At 38.0% G+C, this 27,109-nt stretch overlaps 1 protein-coding gene and 1 long non-coding RNA gene across 5 annotated transcripts in view; one reads left to right on the top strand and one right to left on the bottom strand.

Annotated features, from left to right (window-relative positions):
- Positions 1-1,948: 1,948 nt before the first annotated feature.
- Positions 1,949-25,492, bottom strand: LOC133093953 (uncharacterized). Its single transcript, XR_009701338.1, has 3 exons — positions 25,357-25,492; positions 4,636-4,808; positions 1,949-1,995 (listed from the first exon to the last, which is right to left on the bottom strand). It is a non-coding gene; the product is annotated as an uncharacterized LOC133093953 (long non-coding RNA).
- The window catches only part of CASR (calcium sensing receptor), a 77,290-nt gene continuing 74,486 nt past the window's right edge, over positions 24,306-27,109 (top strand). The window contains exon 1 of one of the 4 annotated variants that reach the window (XM_061194240.1): positions 24,306-24,523. The gene's annotated coding sequence lies outside the window, so the exon portion shown is untranslated. Of the gene's footprint in view, positions 24,524-24,548; positions 24,852-24,923; positions 25,171-27,109 lie in introns of those variants that run through there. The other 3 variants (XM_061194238.1, XM_061194237.1, XM_061194241.1) reach the window with 3 other exon arrangements.

Genomic DNA, 27,109 nt, shown 5'->3' on the forward strand with positions numbered 1-27,109 from the left:
ATTTTTTTAAAATTAATTTTTACTGGAGTATAGTTGCTTTACAATGTTGTGTTAGTTTCTACTGTACAGCAAAGTGAATTGGTTATACATTCACTTTGTATACAAAGTGAACATATATCCCCTCTTTTATTTCCTTCCCATTTAGGTCACCACAGAGCACTGAGTAGAGTTCCCTGTGCTATACAGTAGGTTCTCATTAGTTATCTATCTTATACATAGTAGTGTATATATGTCAATCCCAATCTCCCAATTCATCCCACTCCCCCTTCTCCCCTTGGTATCCGTAAGTTTGTTCTCTACATCTGTGTCTCTATTTCTGCTTTGCAAATAAGTTCATCTGTACCACTTTTCTAGATTCCACATATAAGTGATATTATATGATATTTGTTTTTCTCTTTCTGACTTACTTTACTCTGTATGACAGTCTCTAGGTCTATCCATGTCTCTGCAAATAGCACTATTTCATTCCTTTTTATGGCTGAGTAATATTCCATTGTATATATGTACCACATCTTCTTTATCCATTCCTCTGCTGATGGATATTTAGGTTGCTTCCATGTCCTGGCTATTGTAAATAGTGCTGCAATGAACATTGGGGTGCATGTATCTTTTTGAATTATGGTTTTCATCTTTTCTGGATATATGCCCAGGATTGGGACTGCTGGATCATATGGCAGTTCTATTTTTAGTTTTTTGAGGAACCTCCATACTGTTCTCCATAGTGGCTGTACCAATTTACACTCCCACCAACAGTGTAGGAGGGTTTCCCTTTCTCCACACCCTCTCCAGCATTTATTGTTTTTATGATGCATTTTAATATCTTATGTTTTTTATACCACAAGATGTCATTATTGTTTTATATAGTCAATTTACCCACATATTTATTAGTTTATTGTCCTTTTATTTCTTTTTTTTTTTCTTTTTTTTGGCCACACCACGCGGCATGCAGGATCTTACCTCCCCGGCCAGGGATCAAACCTGGTCCCCCTGCAGTGGAAGCACGGATTCTTAACCACTGGACCGCCAGGGAAGCCCGTCCTTTATTTCTTCTTACATTGCAGATCTTCCCTGTAGGATAATTTTCTGTCTATCTGAAGTACATGTTTTAGAATTTTTTTCTTTCTAAAACCACTTTATTGAGATATAATTAATATACAAAATGTTGTACATATTTAACATATACAACTTAAGGAGTTTGGAGATAAGTACACTCCAGTCAAACCATCACTTCAAACATTAGAATTTCTTTTAGTGATGCTCTGCTGTTGAAAAACTCTCTCAGTTTTTGTTTATTTACCCTTATTCTTGACAGATATAAAATTCTATTTTGGCAATTATTTTCCCAGTGCATTGAAGATACTACTTCACTGTCTTCTAGCTTTCCTTGTTAAGTTGAGAAGTCAACTGACAAGCTGTCACACCTTTGAAAGCAGTCTGTATTTTTCCCCCTCTGGCTTCTTTTAAGATAGATAGTCTCTTTGTCTTTGTCTTTCTGATGTTTCATTATGATGTGCCTAGGTATGGATTTCTTTTTATTTATGTTTGTTAGCTTCTTAAGTTGGTATATTGCTGTGTCTTTTTCATTTTCAGTGAGTTATCCATTATCTCTTCATATATTGTTTCTCCAAATTTCTCTTTCCTCTCCTACTGCACTCTGATGAATTGATTTAGACCTTCCCATACTATCCTCCTTGTCTCTTAACTTTTCATTTGTATTCCCCCAGTTTTTTTCCTCTAGACATTTTTTTCTGTCCTATCTTGTAATTCACTAAATATATCTTTACCTATATGTAATTTGATGTTAAACATTTTGACATTGTACCTACTATGAGATATAATCCCTGGTCCTTCTCGGGATGTAATGGTTGCCATGCATTCATTCACGTATTCAATTAATACTTACTGAGTACTTTCCATGTGCCAGGCACAGTGCTAGGCCTTGGATATACAGTGGTGAATAGCACACAAGACCCCTGCTCTCATGGAGCTCACAGTCTAGTGGAAAGAACATACATTAAACAAGCAATTAAACAAGCACATTCGTTTCATATTGTAGTAAATATGATGCAAGAGAAAAACAAGGTGCTGTGAGAGAGAATGAGTGTTAGAGCTTCCACTGTGCCTGGCTCACCTCCACAACAGCTCCCATCATGATTTATTCTAATTGTCTGATCCCTGTGGCTATTATTTTGCCTGACACCATTCCTCCCTAACAGGGATAGACTCTAATTTGACTCTGCTTCCCTCTCTCTGGCTGCCCTGCTGACTTAGCATGGCCTGGGTCACTCTTGCTCTGAGAAACAAAGTTCTGAGAAAACTGAGCCAACAAACAGGTGACAGAAAAATAAAACTCCTAGCGTAAGGGATTTGGAGCATGTAGGGGTGGAAAAATCACTCTGGAGTTGTCAGATGAACCTGATCCAGATAAAATACTCTGTGCTTAGATGAACAAACAGATAGTGTGGTAAATAAAAGTACATTTTGAGTACTGTTTGAAGCAGTGGCATGTAAATGCCTCCTACACCTTGAGAAAGGCCCTCACAATAATAGGGGAGATCTTGTCACAAAACCAAACCTAAATATATGGACTATGAAAAAAACAGAAAATAGAACATGCAGTCAATGAATCCACATTTTCTCTGTCATCATCATCTGGGAAACAAGCCATTATAGCCTCAGGGTTTCAGGACTTTAGAAGTCCTAAAATGACAGGAAAGTGCCTTCCAGTGTCTTCCCTGAACTCAGGGCCTGGCATTTCCAATCAAATCTCTGCTCCACCAGCTGCATGGTCTTGGGCAGGTTGTTTAACCTTACTCAGCCTGGGCTCAGTTTCCTCATGCATAGAATGTGAATAATAATGGGTCTCCTATGGTTCCCCCCCCCCCCAGTTTTATTAAGAATCCTAGGGGTTTTTAAATATTTAATATACGAAAGGCATTACACTTTTATAATATTTAATTTTTTCAGCACCCAGCTCAGTGCTGAGCACATATTAGGTACCCAATAAATGTTTTATTGTTTGATTAGCTGTGCTTTTATTACTGGGGCCTCTCTGAAATAGTGAGGCTGCATCTCTGAGATAAATGAGTAGGTGGTCCCTGTGACCCCACAGAGGCTTTCAGAGTCCTGGTGATAAGTCTACAAAGAGTGACTCAGGGGCATTCAAAGACAGCTGAGCCTAGCTAAGGCCCTCAGGGATGGAAAAGAAGAGCCTTCCTCCATTGACCTGCTCAAGTGCCTTGCTGGACTTATTTACCTTCCAACTTCCTAGGCAGACCTAGTCACAAAAGCAGAGAGCAATATGGATATTCTTTGCCTAAATGAATAAATTAAAAGCACTGGGTAATGTATATTGTACACTCTTAGTCAAGTTTAGCTAAAAGGAAAGCTCAAGCTGGCCAGAGGCTTTGCCAACCACCTGCTCAACACATAAGGTTGTATGATGCTAGTTGGACACTGACCCTGTCCCAAGCCCCACACCTGGATCTGGAGCTTTCTTTCCTAACCAGAGCTCTATCCCACGCCCTGGTGGTCTTCAGTCAGCTCACATGTTTTAACTTTCCCAGTGGAGCAGCAGGAACTATCCTCTCTGTTCTGTCATCTGCTTCATCATCACCCCACGCCAAATCATGAACTGTCAGAGGATGGAGTCCGGGCCTGCCTGCAAGGGCACCACCTCTGGCTGCTTCCCTGATTGTTTAATGGAAGCTTTAGCTCTGCAGGGAACTCTGCTCATGGGGGCCCAGAAGGAGCTCCCTCTGAACTGCACTCAGTCCCAAACCAGTCTGTGACATGGAGTAAGAAGAGATTTGCTCAGAGAAGTAGAGAGACAGTCTGCACATCTCCACCTGGAAGGGTAAGGATCATCCTAGATATTCTGGTGGAAATTCTGATGGACCCAATCAATAGATCATCTGAAACTCAAGGAGATTTTCTTCTACCACAAAGAAAAATAAGGCCAGAATTTTCCTTCTCAAAGTAGCCTGAACCACTACTTGGAAAGCAAGTTTGATATTTCTAATTATGGTTTTCTTAGTAATCAGCTGACAATAATTTTAAAAATCGAGAACTGAGATAGAATTAAACACTCAGATATGAGCTTGGTACATCGCAGTTAAGGACAATACTTAAAGAGTAAAATGATTAATCTTGGGTTCACAGCTGTGGGGTAAGACTGAAAGAAAAGTTTATTTCCTGAAAGCTAAAGACCAGGCTCTCTCTCTAATCCCAGACCGTATTATCCTGATAAATAAGGAAGTTGTGCTTATTAACAGGAGCTTAATAAGATTGCAGACCCTTTAAATATCCTGAAGACACCAGCCGCTTACCTCTCCAGCAGCAAATTGTGGTGAGCAACTCAAGGTCATTTCCTGCCTTGTCCTTGACTACCGGCTACAGCCTGTGGACATGGCTGACCAGGGCACAGAGCCACATGAGTCATCTTTCTTCCAGCATATGGATATGAGGGCAGCACCATTTCACAGGAAAGCACAGTTTTGTTTTATTTTGTCTAATGTGGTTCTGGGACAGCACAAGCTGTCCCTAATCTGAGGCGAGAGAATTTGATTTCCTCTCTTACCTGTGGAAATGGGTTCAGCATATAAGCCTATTTAATCACAAACTATTAACACTAACCTTACTAAGATGGCCAGCCCTGGGCCACCACAGATGCAGCGCGGATCCTTCTCGCTGAAACTCGCTCCAGTCTCAGAATACAGAGCTCTTGGCAGCCCCATCAACCACAAGAGGCATGTGTGATTGAAACCACCATATATTTCCTCAGTTCAAAGATGCATATTTTTTATTCACTAGGAGAAGAAAACACATTACTATTTTAATAGTTGACACAAGAATTCCACTAAGGGAAGAGTACAACCACTTCTCGCAACAGTAATGTACATTCATGTTGATGCTCTTTCCAGTGCTGTTTTCAAATTCCTCTCTGTTATCCCTAATTCCTCAATCAGAGCCTAATGTAGACAGCCACCTTGTATTCATGAAGAGTTGGGGAATAAAGGAAGAAAGGTGGTGCCTGTGTGGGGTGAAGCAGGGGGAGACAGGACCACAGCTACAGATGCTGAAAGACAGGGTAGAAGCCAGGACACAGTAGAGAGGCTGGCTGCAGTGTGGACAGACTAAGAGAGAGACAGACACAGGAGAAACCCTGCAGTCGAGGAGACAGGGAAGGGAAAACAGGTAGATGGGGCTAGAAGGCCTTGGGGCTGTTATATGGAAAGGGGCTTTCCAAGTGATAGGCATGTACTTGTTTAACACATCTGTGATGATAATTCATGAAAATCTAGTACCTTGACTATTTTTGCAAAATATAATCTCAGTAGCACTTTCTATGTTAATATTATCTTCATGAATATAATTTTCAGTGGTGTCATAATAGTCTACCGAGCAGCTTTACCATGGATTACTTAACATTTCCCTATTTTGGACTTTTAAATAAATTCAAAATTTTAGCTATTAAGGATGATGCTATGAATACCTTTATGTATAAAGCTTTTTCATAGCTATGATAATTTCCTCATGATCAATTGCCAGCAATGGAATTTACCAGTTCAGATGATATGAAATTTTTGAACTCTTGTTAATATTGGTAAAGTAGTTTCTACTTCCATCAATACTAGGGGAATCCCATTTTCTTTACACAAAAGAAGCTCTCTATTAACTTCCACTTATTCTCTGGAGGGAGATGTTCTTAAGACTGATTGGTATTCTTAGAGGTATAATTGCTAAGTCAAAAGATATGCATATTTGAACTTTTGGTAGATAATGCCAAATTACCTTCCAAATAGGCTATACCACTTAAACTCTCATCAACCATGTATGAAAATACTCATTCCTCCACATTTCTGCAAACATGGGTATTATAAAATTCATCATAAAACTATTTTGGTCAATCTGATGGTCAAAGATATCTTATTATTATTTTAACTTAACATTTCCACAAATGCTAGAGAGGCTGTCTTTTCATATTATCAGCCACGTGTATTTTTTTCATCTGTGAATTTCCTGTTCACACACCTTGACCATTATTCTATTAGATTGTTCATATTTTACTTACTGATTGTAGAAGACCTCTAAATATTACAAAAATATATTGCCTATTACATATATTGCAAATATTTCCTTCCTTCTTTGTTTTTAATGCTTTTTATTGTACAGAAGATTTTAATTTGTATGTAGTCAGATCCATCTGTCTTTCCCTTTTGAACACCTGTGTTTTTTACCTATTTTAGAAGGGTCTTACCCATCCAAGATTATAAAAATATTCTCAGAAGATTTATTCTAATATTTCTGTTTTTTATAGTTAGCTATTTAACCTATATGGAATTTAGTTTTGTATAAAGTGTGATTTCATTTTATTTTTCAAAAAAAATTAGCAATTGTCCGTTTATCACAAAATAAATTCAGAGTCTTCTTGGATCTAGCTTTTTTTTGTTTTGGGTCACGTGGCTTGAGGGAATCTTAGTTCCCTGAACCTGGGCCCTGGCAGTGAAAGCGCCAAGTTCTAACCACTGGACCACCAGGGAATTCCCTTGGATCTAGTGTTATACTCTCTAATTATTACCTTCATAATAGGTTTTGTTCTGCTAGAGCAAGTTACTCCTTGATATTTTTCCTGTTTTAAAATTTTATGGGTAATTCTTGTGTATTAACTTTTCCTGATGAACTTTAGAATCATCTGAAGAGCATTGTTTTTAAACAATTAATTTCTTTGAGACTACACTGAATTCATATACTAATGTGGGGAGGAATAGTACCTTGCTATAATAGTAAATCTTTCTATGCATAAAATGGCATTACTCTCCATTCATTTATTTACTGGACTACTTTTCAATTTATTTTTATTGGTATTTTCAAATTTTTCACTTTGTCTTGATTAAATTTTAATAACAGCTTTATTGAGATACAATTCACGTATCATAAGGTTCATCCTTTTAAAGTGCATTATTCAGTGGTATTCAGTGTCTTAATAGAGTTGTGCATTGATCACCACTGTCTAATTGCAGAAGATTTTTATCATTACTTATAGAAACTTCATACCCATTAACAGTCACTCCCCATTCCTTTCCTCCCCCTAGCTCCTAGCAACTACTAATCTATTTTCTGTCTCTGTGAATTTACCTATCCTGGACATTTCATTTAAGTTGAATCATACGTGGCCATTTGTGTCTGTCTTCTTTCACTTTGTGTAATGATTTTAATGTCCATCTATGTTGTAGAATGTTATCAGAACTTTACTTCTCTTTATGGCCAGATTATATTCTGTTATACGGATATACCACATTTTGTTTATCCATTCATTAGTTGATGGATTTTGGGGTGTTTCCACTTTTGGCTATTACGATAATACTGCCATGAATATTTGTGTACAAGTTTTTGGTGGAGGTATGATTTCAATTCTCTTGGGTATAGATATAGGCATATATACTTATACCTATATATATCTGCAATTACTGGGTGATATGATAACTCTATTTATAACACTTTTAGGAACTGCCAAACTGTTTTCCAAAGTGATTATACCATTTTACATTCCCACCACCAATTTATGGGAATCCTAATTTCCTCAACTCCTTGTCAACACTTGTTAATGTCCATTTTTTATTATAGCCATCTTAGTGAGAATAAAGTTGTATTTCATTGTGGTTTTGATTTTCATTTCCCAAATGACTGATGATATTGAGCATCTTTTCATGTGTTCCATTTACTCCTGTGTTTTTTTCTAAGAGCTTTTTGGTTTTAGCTCTTATATTTAGGTCTATGATCTATTTAAGTTAATCTTCGTATGTGAGCTGAAGTAAGAATCCACCTTCATTCTTCTGCATGTGGCCATCCTGTTTTCTCAGCATCATTTGTTGACAAGACTATTCTTTCTCCCAGTGAATGGTCTTGGCACCCTTGTTGAAAATCAGTTAACCACAGATTCATGGGTTTATTTCTGGACTCTCCATTCTATTCCATTGATCTATATGTCTATCCTTATACCAGTACCACATAATCTTGATGATTGTAGCTTTATAGTAGCTTTGAAATCAAGAAATGTGAGTTCTTAACTTTGTTCTTTTTCAAGATTGTTTTGACAATTCTGAGTGCCTTGCAATTCTATATGAATTTTAGAATCAACTCACCAATTTCTACCCAAAAGTTCAGGTGAGATTCTGATAGGAATTACATTGAATCTGTAGACCAATTTAGGGAGTATTGTCATCTTAATAATATTAGCTCCTCTGATTCATGAATATGATATGTTTTTCTATTTATTTAGGTTTTCTTAAATTTCTCTCAACTATGTTTTATCATTTTCAAAGTACAGATCTTCTATTTGTTTTGTTAAATTTATTGCTAAGTATTTCATTTTTTAAATACTATTGTAAATGGAATTTTGTTCTTAATTGCATTTTCAGATTGTTCATTGTGTATAGGAACTTGATTTTTATATTGATCATCTATTCTTCAAACTTGTTGAACTCATTTATTTGGTCTTATAGTTTTTTGTAGATTTCTTAATATTTTCTATATAGAAGACCATGTCATGAAGATAGTTTTACTTCTTTCTTTCCAATCTGAATGCTTTTTTATTTTTTTTGCCTAACTATTCTTACTAGAACCTTCAGAACAATGTTGAGTAGAAGTAGTGAGAGCAGACATACTTGTCTTGTTCCTTATCTGAAGGAGAAAGCATCTAGTCTTTTGCTTTTACGTGTGAAGATAGTTGTAGATTTTTCAAAAATACCCTTTTTCAGGTTAAGGAAATCCTCTTCTATTCCCAGTTTTTTCGTGTTTTTATCTTCATAAAAGGGTTTTGGGTTTTGTCAAATAATTTTTCTGCATCTATTGAGATGAACATTGTCCTTTACTTTATTAATGTGGTGTATTACAATAATTGATTTTCAGATGTTAACCCCACATTGCTTTGCCAGTATTTTGTTGAGAATTTTTGTTTCCATATTCATAAGGGATATTGGTCTGTAGTTTTCTTTTTGTGTGATTTCTTTCAATGGTTTTGATATCAGAGTAACATTGACTTTATACAATGAGTTAGGGAGTTTTTTCTCCTCTTCTATATTTGGGAAGAGTTGGTGAAACACTGGTGTTAATTCTTATTTAAATGTTTGGTGTAATACATCTGTGAAGCCATGTGAGCCTGGACATTTCTTTGTAGGAAGAATTTTGATTACTAATTCAATATCTACTTATTATAGATCTATTCCAATTTTTATTTCTTTCTGAGTCAGTCTTGGTAGGTGTCTTTCTAGGAACTTATACATTTCACCCGGGTTTTCTAATTTGTTGGCATATAATTTTTTATAATATTCTCTTATAATCTTTTTATTTCTGTAAAGTCAGTAATAATGCCCCCTCTTTCATTCTTTATTTTAATAATTTGTGTCTTCTCTCTTCTTCCTAGTTAATCTAGCTAAAGGTTTGTTAATTTTGTTGATCTTTTCAAAGAATCAAATTTTTGTTTTACTGATTTTATTAGTTTTCTAGCCTCTGTTTCACTTATTTCCACTCCAGTCCTTTTTTCCTTTCTTCTGCTTGCTCTAGATTTAGTTTGCCTGCTTTTGTGGGTTGTTTCTTATGGAAGGTATTGTAGAAAACTAGATTATTGATTTGGGATCTTTCTTCCTTTCCCATAGAGTTGCTTACAGCTATACATTTCTCTCTAAGCACTGCTTTGCCTGCATCTCATACGTTTTGGTATGTTGTTCATTTTTATTCATCTCAAAGAATTTTCTAATCTATCTTATGATTTCTTCTTTGATATATTGGTTATTTAGGGGTAATGCTGTTTAATTTCCACATATTTGTGAATTTCCTGTATTTTTAATGTAATTAACTTCTAACTTCATTCCATCATGGTCAGAAAACATACTTTGTGTGATTTCAATCTTTTTAAATTAATTGAGGTATGTTTTATGGCCTAACATATGGTCTGTCTTAGTTCATACAGGCTACTATTAAAAAAAAAATACCATAAACTGCACGGCTTGTAAACAACAGAAATTTATTTCTCACAGTTCTGTAGGCTGGGAACTCCAATATCAAGACACCAGCAGATTTAGTGTCTAGTGAGGGCTTGCTTCCTGGTTTAGAGATGACTGTCTTTTTTCTGTGTCCTCACATGGGGAAGGAGGCAAGGGAGCTCTCTGGGCCTCTTTTATGGGGCTCAGCACTCATGACCTAATCACCTCCCAAAAGCCCCACCTGAAAATAATATCACATTAGGGATTAAGTTTCAATATATGAATTTGGGGGAGATACAAACATTTAGTCTATAGCACAATCTATCCTAGAGAATGACCCATGTGTACTTGAGAAGACTGCATATTCTGCTGTTTAGGGGTAGAGTGTTCTAAACAGTTATCTGTTTAGGTCTAATTGGTTTATACTGTTGCTCAAGTTATACTATTTCCTTGTTGATCTTCTTCCTAGTTGTTCTAGTTGTTTCAGCTGATGAAACTGGAGTACTGAAATCTCCAACTATTATTGTTGAGTTGTCTCTTTCTCTCTTCAATTCTGTCAGTCTTTGCTTCATGTATCTTGCAGGTCTCTTGTTATGTACATATATGTTTAGAATTGTTATGTCTTTCTGATAGATTGACTCTTTTATCACTAAAAAATAACATTCTTTATCTCTAGTCATAAGTTTTGTCCTAAAGCATATTTGTCTGGTATTAGTACAGCTGCTCCAATTCTGTTTTGGATACTGTTTGCAAGGTACATTTTTTTCCATCCCTTTAATTTAAACCTAAGTGTGTCTTTGAATCTTGTGTCTCTTATTACAGTATATAGTTGGATCATGTTTTTTTAATTCATTCTGCCAATTTCTGCCTTTTGATTGAGGTTTTTAATCCATTTACATTTACTTACATTACTGCAAAAGTAGGATTTATGTCTGCCATTTTGTTGTTTGTTTTATGTGTGAAGCTTAGGTCTTTTTGTTCCTCTATTCCTCCATTACTGCCTTTTATCGGATAAAATATTTTCTAGTATAACACCTTAAGTCCCTTTTTGTTTATTTTACTATATATTTTTTAGTTATTTTCTTAGTGATTGCAGTTAACATCCTAACTTAAAACAATCTAATTTAGATTAGTACCAACTTAATTTCAATAGTGTATAAAATTCCTTCAAAGCTCACCAACACAACATTATAATTATTCTTTATGTGGTTATCTTTTAAACTAGAAAGGAGAAGAAAAAAAAAACCATTATTTTTTTCCTTGGTAGAAAAAAATAATAATAAATTAGATAGGAGAAGAAAAGTATTACAAACAAAAATACATTTATATCCTCTCTTATTATTATCTCTGTAATTACCTTTACTGTTGCTCTTTATTTCTTTATGTGGATTTGAGTTGTCGTCTAGTGCCCTTTCATTTGAACCTAAAGTATAACAGTTAATATTTCTTGTAGGGCCAGTCTCTCACTTTTTGTCCATCTGAGAATGTCTTAATTTCTCTTTTGGTCTTGAAGTACGATTTTGCTGATTATAGAATTCTTGTTAGACATTTTTTTTCTTTCAGTACTTGAACATGCCATCCCTCTGCCTTATCATGTGGGGCCTGAAGGCCTGTATAGTTTCTGAGAATTCTATCAGCATTTGATCTCATTTAGGATCCTTTGTATGTGATGAGTTGCTTTTCTCTAGTTATTTTCTCTTTGTCTTTGCCTTTTGCCAGTTTGATTATGATGTCTAGATATGGTTTATCTGAGTTTTTCTACTTTGATGCATTGAGCTTCTTGAATGTGCATATTAATAGTTTTTTTTTTTTAAATCAAATTTGAGATGTTTCCCACCATTATTTCTTCAAACAATCCTTTATGCCCTTTTCTGTCTCTTCTCTCCTCTGAGACTCCCATTATGTGTATATTGATATTCCTGATATTATCCCACAGGTCTGTGAGACTCTGTTTATTTTTTCTTTATTCTTTTTTTTCTCTTGAACTGAATAATTTCAATTAATCTGTCTTTGAGTTTGCTGATTCTTTCTTCTGCCAGTTTAAATATGCTGTTGAATCCGTCCAGTAAAAACTTTATTTCAATTATTTTACCTTTCAGTGACAGAATTTCTATTTGTTTCTTTTCATAATTTATTTCTTTATTGATATTCTCTATTTGATGAGACATAGTTCTCAAAGTTTCCTTTAATTATTTAGACATCGGTTCCTTTAGTTCTCTTACCACATATAAAATAGCTGATTTAAAGTCTTTGTCTAATTAAGTCCAATGTCTGGGCTTCTTCAGGGACAATTTCTATTGACTGCTTTTTTCTTTTGTATGGACCATACTTTCCTGTTTCTTTGCATGTCTTGTAATTTTTTTGTTGAGAGCTGGACATTTAAAATAACATAGTGGGGCTTCCCTGGTGGCGCAGTGGTTGAGAATCTGCCTGCCAATGCAGGGGACACGGGTTCGAGCCCTGGTCTGGGAGGATCCCACATGCCGCGGAGCAACTAGGCCCGTGAGCCACAATTACCGAGCCTGCGCATCTGGAGCCTGTGCTCCGCAACAAGAGAGGCCGTGACAGTGAGAGGCCCGCGCACCGTGATGAAGAGTGGCCCCCGCTTGCCACAACTAGCGAAAGCCCTCGCACAGAAACGAAGACCCAACACAGCCATAAGTAAATAAATAAACAAATACTTTTAAAAAAATAAAATAACATAGTGTATCAATTATGGAAATCAGATCCTGCTTCTTGCAAAGTCTGTTGTTGTTATTTATTGTTTGTTTGCTTGGTAACATTCCTGGACTAATTCTGTAAAGTCTATATTCTTTGTGGTGTGAAGCCACTGAAATCTCTGCTTAGTTAGTTTAGTGGTCAGCTAATGATTGGACAGGGATTTCCTTAAATGCCTGGGACCAATAGCCTCAGCCTTTGCTGAAAGGCTCTGTGTGTTGGGATATGCCTTCAATGCTCCCACAGGCAGTTTACAACTCTGTTTTAGCCTCCACTTCCTGTTTGCACAGAATCTCAAGGCCAGAAGTGAGAAGTTAGAGCCTTTTCAGATCTTTCCCACACAGCCCTGCACATTAGAGTCCAAGGAATATGTCACAGCTTTTTAAAGTTCCCTATGGACATCTTATTCCCCATGTTTTATCAAGTTTTTCAACTTCTCGTTAGGCTCACTGATAATGCCACATCAGGCAGCTGTGATGTTAATTACTGCTGCTTGTTTCCAAGGAATACCCAGAAGGCAGGGCAGTTTGCATGCGGTGAGCTCTGAGTGAGGTCTAATAAAGGCAAGCCCTGAGAATGGAGCTTTTAAACAAGTTTCTAGGCAGGTAAAATGGTGATTATTCTCTGGGGATGGGGCTTTGGGGAGCTCCAAACTCTTTTTGTTCACTCAGTAGCTTCTAGCCTGCTGGTTTTCACAGCTACCATAACTGCATTACTCTTGGCTTTCAAGGCTACCACACAACTGGGGAGAGGGAGATAGAATTAAGGCAAGGTAAAATGCCACAAGATTTGCCATTCCAAGTAAGCTTCAGCAGATTTTCTTGAATAAACACTCCTCTGATTGTTGTAAGACTTTAGTGAATTTCCAGAGTTCTGAAAAACTTGGTCTGTCCATTTTTGCCAGTGTTCTAATTAATTGCTTTTATGGAGATTTTCAGAAGTCCTTACTCTGTCATTCCAGAAGTCAAGGGCTTGATTAAATTTTGATCATTTATGATTTCTTATTAATTTTTCCATTTTTATCCATATTGTCTAATATATTGATATAATGAATTTCCTTTCAACCATTGTAGTTCTGTGTACTTGTTTGTTTCTAATGACTTTATGATTTTTTTTGTTTTTTTGATTGACAACATTTATCTATTTTATTGGTTTTCCCCAAGAAAAAATAGTATCTGATTTAATTGAAGCACTGGATTTTTTTTGTATGTTTGTATTTCATTAATTTCTGTCTTTAAGGTCTATTAATTCCTGTCTTCTACACTTTTAGACAATTTACTGTCCTTTTATGGACTTAAATGTTTAGGTACTTTATGTTTAGTCTTTATTTTTTTCCCAAGGAGAAAATTTAACACTATACATCTTTCTCTGAATAATGCTTTGGCTAAATTCAACAGGTTTTTATATGTTCTACTTATTGCTAAGCAATCTATAATGTCAGTTTTTACTTCTTTAATCTAAGTGTTATTTAGAATAATTTTTGTTAATATCCAACTGTAGACACTAATAAATATAAAATAGATAACCAACAAGGACGTACTGTATAGCACAGGGAACTATACTCAATATTTTATAATAACATATAAGGGAAAAGAATCTGAAAAAATATATATATATATGTATGTATAACTGAATACTGTATGTATAACTGAATCACCTTGCTGTACACCTGAAAATAACACAAAATTGTAAATCAACTCTACCTCAATTAAATAAAGATTTAAAAAAATCCAACTGTAGAGAGTTTAAATGTCTGTGTATTTCATTATTTTATTATAATTAAGAAATGTGGCTTTTATGACGTCTACTTTGGAGAATTTGTTGAGATTTTCTTTGTGATCTAATACATGGACAATTTAAAAAATATATTCTAGAAGTGAGCGAAAGGAATTAATATTCTCTATGGACCACAAAGTTTTATGCATACACATGTGTGTGTTTAACCTCAATTGTACTACTCACATAGCGTATGTTCTTATTCATTTTTTAATCTACTTGATCTTTTAATTTCTTTAAAAAGGTATCTTTAAAAAAAAAAGGGGGTCAATTCTCCCTCTATGAATGTCAATTTGACAATTATCTTTGTGCTTCTAATACATATTCTTTTATATGTTTCAAGATAATTTTTGGTGTATCAGCTGATGTGCTTTTTGCTCTTGGTAATGTCTTTTTTCCTGGTGTTTCTTCCCCCATTCAAGCTAGACCTTGAATCATTCATTTCTTTGAGGGAGGAAGGCTGCTACACAAAAACAGAAGAAAATAAAGTCCGATATCAGTCAAAAGCTTTTGAGTTGCACATGCCTGGGTTTCAAAGGTCTAAATCATGATGGATTAGAAGCCCAAAGCCATAAAACAAATTTGCAAGAATTCCTGATGTTATAATAGCTAGCTTTTACTCTCTCAGACTAGATCAGTATTCCTTGGGCTAGGATCAGGAGACTGGAAAGGAATTAAGAGAGTTGGAGACTGGTGTGCCTCCTTGAGAAAGTGACCAGCTCCCTCTCCCCTCCTCACTCTGGGCTAACTTACTTTGGTTAGAGGACACACTAAAAACTCCAGACAGGGTTGAAAGATCTAAGAGCATAGAGGACCTGCACGTTGCTTCCTGAGTGAAGCTTGAAGAAGTGGCAAATACTCAGAGTTCTCTATCATGAAATATGGAATGGGAGCAGTAGAGTAGAGGTGGCTGCATTCACTGACTAGGCAAATATTTCATACAGTGTTGTAGAGGTTTCCAAATTTTCCCAAGAGGGGCATAGAAGTAACCAAGAGAGGGTCGGACCTGAAGAGGTCTTGAAATGAGGACAAGAAGAATACTGCCTCACTGATTCACATGGACCAATGATTAGAGACCTATCAGGAACAAGCATTTCAGCAGATGCTAAGAACAGACAGAAAATGATGCCCCCCTGACATTAAGTATGTCCCCTGGAACACAAATTCAACTCAAAGAATTTGTCAGGTAGAATAAATGGAATATGGAAAATCTGAACCAACTGAGATTCGCCTGAACCAAATAAGATTACATTTCTGCCATCTAGCAGCATGAACAGTTGAAACAAAATTTAAGTTCACTTACAGAAAAATTTGTTTCATTTTAATTTTTATACCTAAGGTTGTAAAAAAATACCCACAAGATCTATTTCAAAACTAACTTGATAGATGCATAAAGAATTGACAACTGTCCTATCTTCTAGATGGATCATACTTTCTACCAGTGTAAATTTTTTTCCATTTGATGTTTTTAGCTTTTAATTCAGCCTTTTCTGTTACTACTATTGTTTTTGTAAGCATTTATCAGGTATATTTTTATTCCTATAATTTTAAATATCCTCGTGTCATTTTATTTTTGGTGTGTCTTTTGAAACAGCATATAGCTGGATGCTTTTAAAACTATACTTGAGATTTTCTGCCTTTTAATAATTTATTATGATTAGTGATGTGTTGGATCTATTCCAGTCATGTTCTTTTATGTTCTCCATTTATTATGCTTTCTTGTTGGGTCTTGTTTTTCTATTTCCTGCTTTTTGTTGCTTGATCAAGTTTTCTTTGTTCACTTTTTTTTCCTCTAATGGTTTTTAAAAAGTTATCTCCTAGCTCTCCTTTGTTGCCACCATAAAACTGGATGAAGAAAACTTGCAAATTGCTTCTTTGGCTCAGCTCCATCTTCTCTCCAGTACCTGGGAGCTGCTCCAACTCCTCCCCCTTCTCCTCCAAGCTGGAAAAGGAGGAGACTTGAGAGAAAAGACAAAAGCAAAGGTGGAATCAGCGGGAGGAAAGAGAAGCAGAGGTCAGGAGAGGGTGTATGTTCTCTGCAGCACACCTACCACTGGCCCAGCTGGCCCCTGTATTGTTACAGATGATATCAAGACTGGTACCTGGAGTTAGGAAGGTGAAGGAATGTTCTTATGTGTATAGAAGCTGGAGAAGGGTGACGATCAACAGCTCGGGTCCAGAGAGCTGTCTCAAATTGCAAATTACACCCCTTTGAAGAGTAGTGTCTGTCTGTCCCAGGACTTTTGCCAGTTCTGCTAAACAAAAGACTTCATTGTGTGGGTTTTGTTTTTTTTTAATTCTCTTATACTTGCATGAGTGTTGTCTCTTTTTCCCTGTGAGATTAAAACTCTCTATGGAAAAGGAATTTAATAGCTAGCTCAAAAATAATTTATAACCAGGCTATCAGGGCTGAGTCATGAAAAACTGTGGCAAGAAGTTGGGTTAGGACAATAGAACCTGGTAAATACGAAAAGCTGAGCAATCCTAACATTCCTAAAGGATGGTAGCTCAGGGAGGACACTGTGTTGGGACTGGGGCAAAGAGAGGAAAACCAAGTTTCCTCCAACCGTACGCCTAGGTAGCTGTTTACCGGTGCAGAAAACGCAAAACTATTCTAGATCTGTTTTGCCTCTATCTTCTCAATCAGTCAAAGTGGCCTTCCAACAGAAAAGGGGAGAATTAAAATCGGAAAGAAAGTCTGAGGTAGGTGGAGAGATAATAAAGATACCTAACCCCTATGAACGGGTTTGAATCCTCAGATTCCAAAAACCTCATTCTAATGAGGTAGAAAACGTTAAAGGTATGATCTAAAAGTCCCTGTATGCCACACTGAGAAACCGTAAAGAATGGATAAAGAAGGCAAATACTCTCCTTATTTTCAAATAAGGGGCAACAAATGGATTCTGGACACAAAAGACAAATAAGGTAGGTGTGGATTCTAGACAAAATTTTTTAAAAATTAAACTTTTTTTTTTAGTATTTAGAATGAAGGGTCATTCGGTTCAATAATACAAGTTGAAACAAGCAAATGTCATTTCTTTTTTTACAGAATTACTAGGATTACAACAGGAAGGGTTTTATTAGATTCCTTGAGTTGGGCAAGTCTCTCGTGATAGTAATGTTACTTGTATGGTTAAATAAGAGCTAGATGATAATATAGCCAGCAATTCTGCAGCTGATTGACCAAGTGTATCTACAAAGAGTTGATAAAGAGATTGGTATTTACCCAAAGATGTAAATAAGTGAAGACCTGCAGGGCCTGGTCTTTAACCCTATCTAGGTTTGTAGGTTTTAAGTTACTTAAATAATGTATAAGAGGACCTGCTTATCAAATTTTCTAGATACACAAGGGTTTAATAATATGATTGATGACAGGATCAAGACTCAAAATGATCTCAATGAGTTTAATGCTAGGTTAAAATTTAGCAGGAGCAGATCCAAGAATTGTGGGGCCTGAAGCCTACAGAATTTGGAGGGGCCTCTTTAATTTAAAAAAATTATAAATACAAAAAAAATAAAGAAATAAAATACAAAAGTGAATATTTATCAGCATGGTAAAGAAATCACCCCAGGCTTGGAGCTAGATCTCTTTATCCAACTCCCAACATCTCCCTACATTCACAGGGGCCATACAAATAAAAGACCCTGAAGCTTAAACTTTTTTAGCTTCAGGGTGTAAGTACTTCTGGCAATACTCCTTCATATATATTAAAATAATTAAACTTTATTTCAAAAATACAGGCTGGGGGATATTGTTTGACCACAATCTTACTATGCATCAATATTGTGACACAGCAAATAAAAATGATCCAGCTCAGGCAATTAATATTCAAATTTACCATACACATTGATCAGATCAATTCTGGGAGCCCAGATTGAAAGGGAATATTGGCAAACCAGAGCATGTACTAAGGGGAAGCAGACAATATAATGAGAGAATTCTAAAACCTGCCTCATGAGGAACTGCTGAAAGAACTGAAGTGCTTGGCTTTGGGAAAGGAATAGTGCTGGGGGATAGATGACAACCCACAGTATACAAGAAGGAGACTTATTCTGTATTGTTCTGGAGGAAGGAAGTATGAGTTGCAAGAAGATTTCAGCTCAATATAAGTCAATCCAATTCAATAAATATATATGAAGTCTATTATGTGTCAGGAACTGGTTAAGGCACTGGGCATAAAGAAGTGATCAAAATGGACAAAATTATCTATTCTCACATAGTTTACATTTTGGAAGAGAGATAGACAATAACACATAAATATATAGTATATCAGGTGATGAGGTGATGTATCCTAAGAAGATAAATATAACAAGGTATCAGCAACAAACAATTAAGAATACAATTTTAAAAGGATGTCAAATACAATTGCATCAAAAAGCATCAAATACCTAGGAATAATCCAGCAAAATATGTGCATGACTTATACACAAAAAACTGTAAATTATTGGTGAGAGAAATTAAAGAAGACTTAAATAAGTGGAAGGATATCCTGTGTTTGTGGATTAGTAGTCTAAATATTTTCAGGATGTCAATTTTCTCCAAAATTGTTCTAGAGATTTAACATAATCCCAATGAAAAATTCATGAGTGTGTGTGTGTGTGTTGACAAGCTGATTCTAAAAATGTATATGGAAATGCAAAGGTCCAAGAGTAGCCAAGATGATCTTAAAGAAGAATAAAGTTAGAGAACTTACTGTACCAGATTTCACTACTTACTATTAAGCCACAATAAATAAGACAGTATGGTATTTTGGCAAAAGAATAGATAAATAGACTAACCAGACACAGTTGAGAGTTCATAAACAGAACCACACATATATGGGTACTTCAAAGCAATGGTGACACACAGAACAGCAGAGAAAAGTTGATCTTTTCAATAAATGGTGCCAAGTCAATAGGAAATTCATTGGGAAAAAAATGAAAGTTGACCCATACAAAAATCAATTCCAGTAGGATTGCAGATCTTAATGTAAAAGACAAAACAAAAAGCCTTCTAGAAGATAACACTGGAGAATATATTCATGACTTGGTGTAGGCAAAGATTTCTTAAGCAGGACCAAAACACATTAACCATAAAGGAAAATACAGATAAATTGGACTACATTAAAAATGAGAACTTCTCTTCATGAAAAGGCACTATCAAGAGAGTGAAAAGGCTGTTCACCTGAAACTAACACAATATTGTAAATCAACTATACTTCAATTTAAAAAAAGAGTGAAAAGGCAAACCACAGAATTGGAAAAGGTACTTTCAATATCAGTAATTGACAAAAAAAAAACCTAAATACAAGCCTAGCATATCAGAAAAAAACATATATTGGTAAGGAAAAAGAGAGATAACCTAATTTTTAAAACGGGAAGGGGGAGAGAGACATAAACAGACACTTCATTAAAGAGAATATCTAAACAGTCAATAAACATATGAAAAGGCACTCAACTTCACTGGTCATCTGGGAAATGCAAATTAAAACTACAATGAGACATCACTTTACACACGCAAGAGTAGTATTTTTTTAAAAGACTATACCAAGTGTTGGTAAGGAGATAAGTAAGAATTCTCATTTACTACTGGTGGAAATATAAATTGGTATGACCACTCTGGAAAATTCTTTGGCAATATCTTCTAGTGCTAAACATATGCATATCTTTTAACCAAGTAATTCTACTCCTACATATTGCCCAACAGAAATGCAAGCACATGTACACCGAGACATATACAAGAATTTCACAGCAGCATTATTAATAATAGCTGAAAACTGAGAGCAATTCAAATGCCCATCAATAGTAAAATGAATCAATAAACTGTGACATGGTCACACATTGCAATAGGACACAGAAATGAAAAAGCAACAAACTACTGCACAGTATGGTTGAATCTCACAAATTATTGGGTGAAAGAAGCTAGACGTAAACGAGTATTTACTGAATGATTCCATTGGTATAAATATAAATAATCTATGGTGTTAGAAGTCAGGCTAGTGGTTACTCTCTGGAGGGTTTACAGGATGGAAAATGGTATAAACGCTGGTCAAACTGTACATGTTTCTAAACATATGTTATACTTAAATGAAATTAGTTAATGAAAACAAAAATGAACAAAAGACATAGGCCCCATTTGAGTTTTTTAAGAGTATCCTGAGCGGGGTTAGAATAAAAAGAGCACTTGGGCTACAAGTGAGAGTGTGAGAAAACCCGACAGCAATGAAACAGGAGACTGGGAACCATGGAGGAAAGACAGCCAATGAGAAATTCACAGTAGCTGGATTCCTTAAGTGTTTTTAAAGAACAGAGTATTTAATATTCATTTTTAAGTTGTTTTCTGTGCCGTGATTTGCTCTAACCTCTCTATGACCCCATCACACACACACACCCCAAATTTACTGCTCTCAAACCATCAGTAAAGTTTACAACATCTTTAAAACATAGTAAAGCAGGATAAATAAACAGTGATGAAGAGGGGTGAAAGAGAGGCTATGCTATTAGAGGACAGGAATCCCAAAGGAAGGTCTCTCTGAAAAGGTAACACTTAGAATTGAGAGCAAAAGAAGTTAGGGAGAAGAGTGCTCCAGACTGAGAAAAGTAAATGCAGAGACCCCAAAGCAGCATATGCTGGGCACATCCAAAAACCAATAAACGAACCAGTGTGTGTGGAGCCAAGAAAGATTGTAGGAGATGACGTCATAGAAATAGCGAGGGGCCAGATAATGCTGGTCTCCATGGGGCATGGACTTTACTAGGTTTTACTCTGAGAGAGATAGGAAGCCATTACAGACAAGGTTTTGAGCAGAGAAATTACATATCCAAGTTGTTTCAAATCTATCAATCCAGTTGCTGTGTGAAGAATGGACTACAGAGATATCCGCAAGGGTGGATGCAGGACCAGTTAGGAGGTTTTCTAAGAGTAAGATCATGCTGGCTTAGAGAAACTGGTAGTGGTGAAGGTGGAGAAAAGAGGATGATTCTGGATGTATTTGGAAATCAGAGCCAGCAAGACTTGCAGATGGACTGGATATGGAGTGTGAGGGAAAGAAAGGTATCACAAATGCCTCAGGAAAGAACCTCCTAACCCAAAGAGCTGTCTGACAGTTAGAGGAGCTTTCCCTTGATGCAGTTATCCAAGTGGAAGCAGTTATTCCTTCATGGGGCCTTCTGAATGCTCTTCTCCCTCCAGCTCACCTGCCAAACAAGCTCCTAAGAGGATCTCTGCCCTTTGAGGCGATGGACCTAGGTGACCTCTAAGATAGCTCATGTGCAAAGTATTCTAGAACTTTAAGGCAGTCAGAACGTGGTCTATACATCATAAATTTTAGGCTAAATGGTTGCAAAGTAAATTTCCTACACCAAAGTAACTTTTTAACTGCTGTTTACCTTTTTCACCACACACGTATTTTTATTCCAGTCAAAATGGGTTACAATGAACAGCAGAAGCAGCTGCTTTGGGGTAAGCAGACACCACAAAAGCCTGGAGCTGGGAGATGCTGATGTGTGGAAGGAAGGAGCAACTCCACCCTCTTGGCCCTTGGGGATGGTTATGAATACAGGCTACTCAAAAGAAAGTGTAATTAGAGAGTAAATAATTGAATTGTAAACAAGCATCCTAACATTTTCAAGTGCTCCATAAATCATACAGTTGTCACAGTGGTGCTGCTATTGCTAAAGCTCACTTGGAACTCTTCTTTGGGATTTGTCCTCAAAGGAAGTTAATGTAACTTACTCCAAAATCCAGTCTTTCAGGTGGTCAGATCCCTGGGAAGCTCTGCTTTCAAAAATCTCAGATTCTGGTTCGCAGGAACTATAAAGCTTCTAGTCTATCTGGTGTTTGACCTCTCATGGCATCATTCATGACAAACAGGCATCTAACCTCTGCTTCAACCCCCAGAGTGAAGGAAATGTGGTTAACACCCCCAAGGCAGCCCTTTTTCATCTTCCTAGACAGCTCTGATTGTCAGAAAGTTCTCATTCATTTTGAACTGAAACCCGCCTCACCATACCTTGCACCCACTGATCAAAACAGAGTGTAGGGCAGTATTTCCCAAATATCAAGCACCTGTGTACCACCTCCACATTTTGTCCTTTTTACCATATCTAAGTATCACTGGTCCTATTAGCTCCTTAATATCTCCCTTTCAAATTACCCAATTTTCTTAGCCAAGTAATTTTGCCTTAAATGGAAACTACATCACCTTGTAAATGAAAAACCCACACCAATTAGAAATTAACAGCATAAGGAATAATATCAGAAGGAAGAGAAAGTGATGATGTTAAATTCTACTCAGGAACTGTTGCCTGGCAAGAGTGCTGATCCTGAGGCAGGCTCTCGCTTTGTTAGAACAGGAGATAAGCAAGTGTTGAGAGGTGTAAGGACTAAGCACCACAAAAATGATACTTCTTTCTTAACATCCATAGGTTCAAGAGAATTGAAGAGAGCATAACTTTTTTCACCATGTGATCCACTGTTATTTAACACTGTCTGTGTATCACTCAAAAGCATTGCCTATACTTCTAGTGAGAGATGTACACACTGGGACCCACTGGCAAAGCAGCTTGGCAGTGGTCAACCTGATCAGATTCAGGTCATTGCTCTGCCACTTCCTAGCTGCCCAATCCTATACACCTTAACCAGTTTCTTCATCTTCAACATGGAAGTAACAATAGCTCTTCAGAGTTATGTTTTCTTAAAGACATTTGACTATTTTGCTCCAATTGTAAGTTGATGATTGAAGAGTATAAATTCGGGCTAAGATTGCAGTGTCATTCAGCTTTTGGGCTGAATTAACTCAGCCTTTGGGCACTGACCAGGCTGTGCTGGTAGCCAACTAAAATCTCTAAGATATTTTGATATGGACTGCTGCTGAGCCAAATCCCCCATTGTTAACTTGTATTGCTGGGCATTTGGGCCTGAGGGAGGACTAGGCATTTATTCTTATTAACTAGATTCTCGCCTTCACTTTAACCTGGTGCTTCAACATTTGTTCAACTCCTTCTCTTACCCTACATTTGAAGAGAAGGAGGTCAAACCAGCAGAACTGGGCTAGGATGAGGATGTATTTGTGATTCTAGATGTACCTGTTCTTCTGGAGTAGGCAAATGGAAACTTTTTGCTGAGTACCCATTAGGTATCAGGCACTTATCTCCAATAACTTATTTAATGCTCCAAGAACCCCTTAAGGTAGGTGTTAACCCCATTTTACTGAGAAGAAATCTGCATTTTCACTTGAAGTTGTTAAGCATGGTAACTATGCAATTTCTTACTCTTTTGGCTTAATATTATTTTGTAAACACTTTATCACATTGCTTCATATTTTCCTTTTTTTTTTTTTTTTTTGCTTTATAAGTAAATAAATACTCCCTCCTTGTTCTAAAAACATTTTGAGGCACTCTTGCCTTGATGTTTCTCATTTTAACGATTGTATAATATCTAATTAAGTTACCCTACCATAATTTATTTTACCAATTTCCTATTGTTGACAGTTTGACTTTGTTTCTTTGCTTTTTGTGGGGTTTTTTTTGTTTTGTTTTGTTTTGTTTTTCTTTTTGTGGTTTTTTAAATTATTGTTTTCTGTAATAAAAGATCCTGCTACGAACATCTGCACATAAGTATTATTTTGTTCTGGAAATTTCCCCAAGAATGGAATTAATGCATCAAAGAGGATAACAACTTTTGTGGCTCTTTATAGAGACTAGCAAATTGCTCACCCAAAGGAGTATGTGTTATTTGAGGATAAAAAGAAATAACTGGCTGTTTACAAAGGAAATCAATTTTCCACTTATTCCTAAAGTATTCGATCCCCTGATAGGTGGCAGGTGCCGTGCCAGGGACTGGGTACAGGGATGAGCAGGGCAGGCCGAGTCGCGGTCTTCGAGGAGCGCACGGTCAGGTCGGGCAGAGGAAACGACACGCAACAGGTGTCTGCCTCTGACCAGGGAGGACCGAAGCGCCCTTTCGCGCAAGAGAGTGGAAGGAGGGAGCTGTTTGCAAGCACCGAGGAGATCTCGCAACGTAGGCAGCACCTGACCTGAGTCTTGCAGAATGAGTAAGAATTTTGGTACGCGATTTGTATTTATTTTACCGTGACTTTCTGGCCTTTTATCGGAAAAAAAAGTTTCCCACTCTTAGCACAGAGCACAGAGAACGCTGGAGGAGTCGTAGGCCCCCAACCTCTTAAGCCTCTTTCCATCTCCAAGGAGGAGGAGGAAAGTGGGGGTCTCTCCAACCTCGGGAGCAGGATCTGGGGTCCGGGACCTCCCAGCGCGGCACCGGAAAGAACAGGAGAGGACGCGAGCGCGGGGCCCGCCGCCCCGAGAACCAGACCCGACGCGTGGCCCTCGGTGCCTGGCTCCAGCGGAGTCAGCTCAGCACGACCTGGGAAGCCGGTGAGGGAGCCGGAGCTGTCCGGGGTGCAGGGTTGAAGAGCAGCCTGCGAGCGGCTCCGAGGGGAACCGGACTCGGCAGTCGGGGACCCCGAGGGGGCGGGAGCGGGAGAGGGGCGGAGCTCCGAGGCCGGGGCAGCGGCTGCCGCCCAGAGGGTCTGCGGGGGCTGCTTTGGACATACCCGAGGACGAGCGCCTCTCCGAGACCGTGACCTTGGCTTCGGGAACCGACCCCGCGCGCCGTCTTGAGCGCGCCTTGTGGAAACCCACGGCCGACGGGCTGGCGCTGCTCGCGGTGAGGCAGCCCGGGCTGGGGCGCCAGGTAACCTGGACCACCGGCCGCGAGGGCGGTCAGAAAGGGCCCCAGTGGGGGAGGGGCAGTGACGGGTCTGGGGGCCGCGGGCTGGGGGCTAAGCGAAGGGCGCACGCTGGCGCAGCTCAGGCCTCGGAACACTGGGCGTGGGGCGTGGGGGAAGTCAGGGTCCACCTTACCGGACCAAGGGCTCACCGGTCCTCAGAAGGGGCAGTGGGTCGCCCTCGCGGATGAACGGGAATGCGCACCAAGACGCGGCTTCTGGGTAGCGTCTTGTGCCTCCGCCTTGTTTCTGCCTGTGACACAATCAGAAAGTATTCCCTTTCCGTGTGTTAACAAGGGAACGGGCAGTTTTCTAGCGTGTGTGCATAAGGAAGGCTACAGCGTCAGCACCCATCCTTCTGGGCCATGAGTCCCCTAGCAGGATCCTTGGCCCAAGCCTCCAGCTGCCTTGGGGACCTTGTCTCAGTGACACCAAACTAAGGTGTCAGTCCCGGGGCTTTATCACCAGCCGCTATATTCCTTGGGGAGAAAAAAGAAGTACCAGTTTGATGGAATCTTATATTATTTTTTAATCAATAAATTATAGTTTAAATAGATGATTTTTTTAAAAATCAAATAATGCAAGTTTAACTTCTAGGGATATTCCTATACTTGCATTTGTGTCTATTTATACCTTCCTTGTTTTTTACCCATATCTTTTTCAACTCTACTTCTTCCGTCCCCTCCCTTTGATTCGTTATCTCACCTCCTGCCTAATGAAAGTACCAAAAGAAAATGACGTCACCGCCACTGGCCGCATCCCTTAATCTCCAGCGTTCCTCACTGGTCCCACCCCTGCTCTCTTCAAAAGTCTTTCACCCGGGTGGCCCTTGGGGTAGGGAGCCCACTCCTGAGCGGACATTTCTTTTACTTGTCTTAACTCTCCCAGAGATTCAAAGAAAGGAGCTTTGGGGAAGAGCCCCTGACGAATTCTGTACTACCTGTTCTTTCCCTTAAACTGGACTTTGCAAATGCAGTTTAAGTAGAGTCTGGTACTGAGGAAAATTAATGAAGGAAATTTCCTAAAGTGTTCTAGATTTCCAGAAATTAACACTTCACTAGTTCCTACTCCTGAAAGCAGAACTTTGCCAATCATACCTCCCATTATCTCTGCTGCCTTCACCTAGGACCAGCAAAGTAACAGGCATAGGATTTTTCATCAGTAACAATCTCATAGGGTGGATGTTTTATATTTGTGAAGGGGCTCAGGGACATACCTTTGTGGTAGACAAGGGGGGAGGGGAAGATATAGAAGAAGGAGTTAGAGGGGATCAGGGGATTAGAAAGAGAGGAGCAGGCCAAGACCCTTAAGAGGAGAAGAATCCTGGAAGCGGGGCCCTGTCATTTAGGAACAACCTCCAGATAATTTGGCTAGCAGACCACACATGCAGCTTACTTCTTGCCATCAACCAACACAATCAACTACTTTCCAAGACTTTTTCTATGCAAGGCCAAAACATACTGAGAAGTGGGGAAAAAAATCAGCAAATCAACCCACTTTTGTCTATGTGATAAATAGAAGTGGTTTAAATTATTTTTCCTGAATTAATAGGGTTTTTTAGGAGTTGTGTAGACTGCTTAAAATAACCTAATAGCTACTCCAGTCGCTACGTTTTCCTTTGCTGTGTTCATTTTTTCATGTTGCATGACCTTGACCTGGATCCCACACAGTTCAGGAAGTTCAGGTTGGTTAGAAGCTGCCACTTCTAAGAACCTTTTTAAATGAAGGATTGGGAGAGGAGAGGATTGGAAAATAAGGACTGAGCCTTGTGGTAGGGTAGGGGAATAATGAAGAGGGATGGACTCAGTACCAGCTTGAGACTGGTAAGGAATCGGGTATAATTCTTAGAACAAGGCAATAATGAGTAAGTAAGACGTGAAGGAATCATTCATCATTCATTCGTTC

Source organism: Eubalaena glacialis, chromosome 6 (genome assembly GCF_028564815.1).
Source record: "Eubalaena glacialis isolate mEubGla1 chromosome 6, mEubGla1.1.hap2.+ XY, whole genome shotgun sequence".
Taxonomy (NCBI): Eukaryota; Metazoa; Chordata; class Mammalia; order Artiodactyla; family Balaenidae; genus Eubalaena; species Eubalaena glacialis.